Source organism: Babylonia areolata, chromosome 7 (assembly GCF_041734735.1).
Source record: "Babylonia areolata isolate BAREFJ2019XMU chromosome 7, ASM4173473v1, whole genome shotgun sequence".
NCBI lineage: Eukaryota > Metazoa > Mollusca > Gastropoda > Neogastropoda > Buccinidae > Babylonia > Babylonia areolata.
Genome location: NC_134882.1, coordinates 13,558,362 through 13,566,440, shown reverse-complemented (window position 1 = coordinate 13,566,440; position 8,079 = coordinate 13,558,362).

Genomic DNA, 8,079 nt, shown 5'->3' with positions numbered 1-8,079 from the left:
AACAGTTTTTTGGTTTTTTGTGTTCTGATGATTATTACAATACAGTTTTTTTTTTATCATGTGCCATGATTGCTTATGTTTGCATTTGATCTGGACAGTGCAAGTGCAAAATGCCTACTTACGATGTCTGCCTCGCTTTTTTTTTTGCTTTTTTTTTCAGTCTAACGACATACATGTTGTGATGATAGTATTTGAGCACTTGGTTGTCATTGCACTTTCCAGAACATTTTTTTTCCAGAAGCAGCTGAAAACATGTGTCAGATGTGGTGATACGATGACCTATATGGATCTTTCTGCACATTTTTGACACCTCCTTGAGTCTCTCTCTCTCTCTCTCTCTCTCTCTCTCTCTCTCTCTCGTCGTCAAGCAACAGTAAGGACGTTCGTGATTTTTCCTTGTTTTTGTATAAGGCTTTCAAACTTAGAGAAATAGTCACTTCGTGAAATGAATATAATTATGTTTTGTTATCTGCATTTATGCTTGTTTGCTTATGTTGTCTTATTGAGTTGTATAATGTTCATATTAACCCCTTCACTTGGGGCTGAGGCCTATATGTGAATAAACCATTCCGTTTCCGTTTCCGTTTCTCTCTCTCTCTCTCTCTTCTCCTTGTCTGCGGCTATCCCTTTCCTCATGTTTTGATTATCATTGATATTGTTTTGCTGTGTCATAGTCTGGTCGTGTCCCTGTTGTATTGAGTGGATGGAGATTGTGATGACCCGATCTTTTTCAGGTTTTCGTTTTGAATTTGATTTTGATGCAGACGGTGACGTTTCTCTTTGGATGTTGGGAGACGTCCCTGTGCTATGTGATGATGGGGGCAGTTTGGGGGTGGGGTGGGGGTGGGGGTTGGGGGAGGACCGAATGGAAGGAGAAAAATGTCTTTCACTTGTGTGTTTGACAACACGCGTGCACACACACACACACACACACACACACACACACACACACACCGCACGGAGGACATTTCTTGGTAAGCAGGTGTTCATCGTGTGTATTCCCTGGGCCGGCTTTAGTCGCGTGACCCCCCCCCCTCCCCCCTCGCCCCCCCCCCCCCCCCCCCCCCTCACCAGCCCTCTCAAACAGACCTTGACACTTGTTCTCTTTTCTGCAGTCTATGAATGTACTGTATGTGCTTGTTTTTTGCTTTGGCGATCGGGCAGTGAAATTGTGAATACTGTATTTACCTATGATTATGACCTTTTCATGTATTTCGCATTTGGCATTGAAATGGGTTTCCTCTTTTTACGAGTTTTTTGTAATCCGGGGATGATAAAATAGGCGGAATAGCTGACGTCCTCAGCACCGCCTAAGCTTGTATGCCCTGGAAAACTAAAAAATATCGCGAGGGTTATATGCACCTCATGAATCTTTAACTTGTGTGTTTGACAACACGCGTGTACACACACACACACACACACACACACACACACAGAGATAGAGAGAGAGAGAGAGAGAGAGAGAGAGAACGCGCGCAGAGGACATTTTTGAGGGTGTATGTGTCGTTTCAGACCAGTGTTACACAGTCTAGTGAGCACGTGCTCATCGTATTTAATGGATTTCCTAGCCGGCCCTCCCCCCTCCGCTGCCCCCCCGCCTCTATACCTGTGAATTGCTGGTACTTTGAACTGTCATTCTCTGTTAACGGGGGGCACACGAATGTCCTTTGTCATCTTGTTTTCTTTCTTCTCTTTCTCTCTCTCTCTCTCTCTCTCTCTCTCTCTCTTTTTAATTATTTCTATTTTAATTTCATTGGAAATTAGTATGCTTGTTTCACGGTTTGTGGCTGTTTGCTTCCTCTCTTACACACACACACACACACACACACACACACACACGTGATCACTCACACAACACAAGCAAACTATTATTGTTCCCCTCTCACTTTTCCCCCTCAATGAATGTAAAACTATTGACCTTTTCGTGTGTGTAAATGCAGGCTATAACTACTGACCTTTCCGCGTGTGTAAATGTAGGCTATCACTTCATTCACGAGAATGTTATTAGGCTTTTCCCATGACAAAAAAGGGGGTGAAAAAAAAGAGGGGAAAAGGAGCGAAGAGAAAACAACCAAAGAAAAATCACTATGCCTTCAGAATATTGTAAGAGCGCTACATGCTCACATGGGGCTTATGGTCTCTGATTACATGTACGTTTGTTTGCACACACACACACACACACACAATTACAAACGTACACACACACACACACACACACACACACACACACACACACACACACACAGACTATATTTCATAGATTTTTTCAAGCTTTTCCCCTGTTCATACTTTTTTCCCTTTGAACGGAAAACTATGGATCTTTTTTTTTTGTTGTTGTTGTTGTTAATGTGTCATTTCATTTGTAAAGAAAAAAAATTGTTTAGGCTTTTACGATTAAACAGAAATCACTACGCCTTCTGACTATTATGAGAGCGCTGCACGCTCACTTGGGGCTTGTAGTCTCTGGTTACACACGAATTGCTTTTGTATTTAATTTAAAAAAAAATAAATAAATAAAAAAAGGATACTTATATAGCACACTATACCTTTTCTTATTTGATAGTATTGTGTCATATATATATTTAAGTTTCCATTGCCTTGTTACATTGTATTCGATAATGTGGAAATATTTCCATCATATAGAGACTATCATTTATATCACGTCTGGTGTAGACTTAAACGAGTGGGTCTTAGTCAGTGCTAGATTTGACATTAGCTACAATGGGTTGGCAGTATAAAAGTAAGAAAACTCCCAATTGAACAACATGGATAATGCACTCACAGTTATGTCAGTTAACTGTCATGGCCTAGACAATATACAGAAAAAAGAAGAGACGTCTTTCATTATTTGAAAACAAAGGCGTGCTTTATTTACTTCTTGCAAGATACACATTTTAAAGAAAACATGGAAAATTATATATTATATGATACAATAGCCCTAGATGACAGTAATTTGTCAGGACTACTACTGAATATAGATTTTGAAAAAGCTTTTGACTCTGTTGACTGGAATTTCATGTTCAAGGTATTGAAAGCTTTTGGATTTCAAGAAGACATATGTAAATGGATAGGAACTTTTAATAACAATATTAAATTTTGCGTCATAGTCAATGGTCAGATTTCGAATTGGTTTAGTGTGCAGCGAGGATACAGACAGGATGACCCTATATTTTCATATTTGTTTATGATGTGTGCTGAAATATTGGCAATTATGATATGTGAATAATATAAGGATGTTCGTGGAATAACTATGAATAACGTAGAACACAAAATATCTCAGTATGTTGACGATACCGAATTTCTTTTAGCAGGTGATAAGAAATCATTTGATACATGTATAAATGTATTAGATATATTTGGGCGAAAATCGGGCTTATTCATGAACCCAAGAAAAACAAGTGCGATGTGGTTAGGTAGTTGTAAAAACTCTCAAATCCGTTACCTTTATCATTGGCATATAGAATGAAATCCTGCACAATTCAAAATACTAGGAGTCTGGTTTACAAATGATTTAAAAGACTGTTCGCAATCAAATTATTCGGAGAGATTAGCTGATATTAAACATCAATTTAAGGTCTGGGTAAGAAGATAATTAACTCCAGTTGGAAGGGTAGCAATATTGAACTCACTCATTTTATCAAAATTAATACATTTATGGCTATTTTTGCCCCCCACCCCCCCCCCCCCCCCCCCCCCCCGAAATGTTCTTCCAGAGTTTACAGACCCTATGTTATAAGTTTGTATGGAACAAGAAAAAAGACAAAATTAGTACAAAAACCGTGCACAAAAGTATACGAAATGGAGGACTTGGACTGCCAGACTTGAAAGCGTTTGCTGTGGCATTAAAGTTGGCCTGGATCGAAAAAAATTCACACAACAAACCACAAATGGAAGCTAATTACATTACATAGATATCCTCAGCTTAGAAATATTGATAAATGTGGACCTGAAATTGTCTTGACATTCCCAACATCTAATAGTTTCTGGACGGAGGTCTTTTTTGGCTTACAAAACTTACTTCTACAAAATATGTTGTAAAGACTCATCAGATCTCCTTTCTAAACCAGTATTCTGTAACAAAGGAGTTCAAGTAGGGCAAAGGATTACTGATTCTAGAAAGTATGTAGATAAAGGAGTACATAGTATAGTACATTTTCTGAAGGAAAATGGTCAGTTTATGCCATATGAAGAGTTTAAGCAAACGTATCGTGTAGATATCGATTTTGTTACTTTTTGTGGTTACAGATCTGCCATATCAGAATATATACGAAAGACCAAGATCACAGTAGATAATAATAAATGCATGAGTTCATCACTTTGTTTTAAGACTTTAATGTCTGTTGTTAAGGGATCCAGACTGTACTATGACTCTCTTATCGAGAATATCACACCAAAATGCTGTAAAAAATGGGATGGAAAACTTGATGTTGAAAACGACTGGAAGAATTGCATTCTGCACTTACATAAACTTCCTGATGCAAAAATTAAATGGTTTCAAATGAGGATTATTCATAGGTATACAAATGTAATTTTGAAAGAAATGGGATTATTAGATAGTAACATGTGTAATTTTTGCAATGCTATCAAAGATAACATTGACTGTTAAAACAAATGTGTTTTGGTCTTGTCAAGTAACTCAGGAGTTCTGGCAGGACTTTAGCGCAGTGGTGAATGAAAGGTATATAAATGTTTAGAACATGCACTTCACGAAAAGTCTTGTTATTCTTGGACTTGAACGAAACATGCGTGCATATGCTACTTTTTACTTTATCTAATCATTAGCAAAACAGCCTTTGTATCAGTGTAAAATGAACAAAAATAATCCTTCATTAAGCGTGTTCCCCAGTAAGCTTAAGCATAGGTACAAAATAGAAGAATACATAGCACGAATAAATTCAAGATATACTAATTTTCAGAACACCTGGACACCATATACACCTATGTTCATAGAGTAACTTCTTTCTTCCCATCTGCTACCTGAATCATTGTCGCACAAAAGACTGATTTTTTTTCCTCCCCGTATTTTGAATTCATCTACTAAGAATGTGAAAATGAAATGTGTCCATCATTAATATGCTACAAATGCCCTTAGGTTCTGACAGTATAAGTCCCATTGGAAACAGTGTGTTGTAATTATGCAGTCTATATGTCATTGCAGAGTAACTGAATCCCATTCGAATGGGAATGCGTCGATTATCCAGTATGTCTCCTCATCTTTTCCCACGCATGTATGTATTCGCATCCTCCCCCCCACCCTCCTTTCTTCAGCCCTATATGTATTTTCTTTTTTTGAAATATCATAAAAACAGGCTGTTGAATGTGTTTACTCACTATGCACTTGTATTGAATAAAACAAGTTGTTGTTTTTTTTTAAAAAGGAGGCAAAGACTACTAAACTAACACTACCATTACCGTCCTGCTGGTGAACATGACACAAACAGGCTCTATATTTATTACAAAGAGGAACAGAGGAGCCGTGGGTGACGGCATGGGGAGTGGACAATTCAGAGCGGAAACTGATACACCACACCACGTCGTTTACGTTTGATGTGTATTGAAACGACATGATGGTGGAGACAGGCAAATGCGAGTAAACAACCTTTCTTTCGTGCATCACAACGCTAAAAGACATATTGCAATGGACAAGAGAGCCAATACGGGCGCAACAGCGGGTTGGTTAACCCTTTCACTGCCAGTCAATTTAGAGTACAGAATTCCCCTGTGGTATAAACAGAGAAAAGACAATGGCCGAGAATAGCTGGGGATTCCCCTGCGATATATAGAAAATATGGCCTATCCTACCACCGAACATTAAGAGCAGTAGGTTCATGGATAACAGACCAATGAATGGTTACCTTTCAGTGACATGGGTCCTCTACCACGCCTGTGCATAAATGCGAGCTTGGCGGTTAAAGCGTTTGACTTTCAATCTGAGGGTCCCAGTCACGGCGTTTGGTGGGTTAACACCGGAGATTTTTCCGATCCCCAATGTCAACAGACGTGTAAACCTGCAAGTACCTGAAACCCTTTCGTGTGTGTATGCTTTCTGAAATCCAAAACGCACGTTAAATATCCCGTAATCCTTGTCACTCAGCGTGTGAGTCCTACTTAATCTCTCTCTCTCTCTCTCTCTCTCTCTCTCTCTCTCTCTCTCTCTCTCTCTCGATGACGGATGTGTCGGAAGGCAGGTCATCTGCTGATGTGGGTTCCCATGTGAGAACGAACATCTTCTTCTTCTTCTTCGTTCGTGGGCTGCAACTCCCACGTTCACTTGTATGTACACGAATGGGTTTTTAAGTGTATGACCGTTTTTACCCCGCCATGTAGGCAGCCATACTCCGTTTTCGGGGTGGGGGGTGGAACGAAGACCAATTCCTGAGGCAAAAGGTTGTACACAGACGCTGCATGTAATGGGTGCGGTGTACCAATATAATAACTGTGTGATGAGAAGGGGGTGGGATGAGAGGCACACAGAAAGAGAGACAGAGACAGATTATATGGATACATACATCGTGCCTATCTTCTATCAGATGCCAAGCTCTTAGCGTTTAACAAACACGGGAATCATTTACACAACAGACTGCCTACCAGGGTACAGCCGATTGACAGCTGCCAGTGGACGCTAATCCTTCGCAAACACACACACACACACACACACACACACACACACACACACACACACACACACACACACACGTATGTTTGAATGTATGTTTAAATGTATGCATACAGCTTGTGTGTGTGTGTGTGTGTGTGTGTGTGTGTGTGTGTGCGCGTTTACTTCATCACGATTTAATTCAAAGAATTTTGACTGTTGCAGGATTCAGTTGTCTTGGAATCACAGTACGAGAAAGGGTTATATTAATGCGCCATGCAAGAATTGCAAGACTTTTTCCCGAAACCTTTGAACCCACAAGTTGTTAATTTTGGTTGTTATATTTTGTTGTTGTTGTTGTTTGTTTGTTTGTTTGTTTTTGTTTTTGTTTTTTGTTGTTGTTGTTGTTGTTTTTGGGGGGGGTTTGTTTTGTTTTTTGATTGTTTTTTAACTGAATTTGGGAAATATTGTAATTCTGCTTAATTGTTCTTTTACCTTTTAGATGCAGTAACCATAAATCACCAACCGATGTTGCAGGCAGTTTACCAACTGAAAGTGGCAGGCATCATAACATTCCACTAGATATGCGCACTTCGCTTAATTGTGATATGGCTGTAGTTGGCGATTAATTTCATTTCGGAATGGAATGTCGAAATTCTACTATCCAAGAAACCTTAGACCGCGTGTGAATAAAGTCCCACATTTTCAAAACAGGTCATTGATCAAACAGTGAACAAATAATTCTAATTGTGCACGTGACATGTGTGGCGAATCTATCTATTCTTAATTTTGTTTTGATTCCAGAGTTTTGGATCCGATACACACACGAACAGTATAATAACTGAAGCCTCAGATTTGCATTCCAGCACATAGGTGGAATTGGGAAACAGCAATACAAAACAGGTCTTGATGTAACTCATTCTAAACACCCCCATTCAGAGAAATCCATAGGCCAATGCTTCAAGTTGATGGCGTTCGAATGTTAATTTCAATATTACTATACTTATTGTTTCTTTGTTTTTGTCATGCCAAATCTCTGTTTGTTTGTTGTTGTTTTTGTCTTCTTTCATTTCGTGGTGTTTAACGCTTTTTTTATTCTATTCGTCATATAGAATGCAAAACGCGAGACCTGGGAATGCATAACTGTGTATCCGTAATCGATTGATAAAGATTGAATTGTTTGATTGATTGAGTGAGTGAGTGAGTGAGGAAGGGAGAGCGAGTGAGTAAGTGAGTTAGTTAGCGAGTGAGTCATTGGTTGGCTGGTTGGTTGGTTCGTTGGTTGATTGATTGATTGATTGATTGATTGATTGATTGATTGATTGATTGATTGATCCTCATACAGTCGGTGCAATATCACAAAGATGTCTGTTCCTTCGCTGACTCTAGGCCTGACTAGCGTGTTGGTCTGATGCAAAGGTTAGGTAACTGCTCTTTTCTCTTTCTTTTTTTTTTTCTTCTTTTTTTATGTAACAGATATCGTG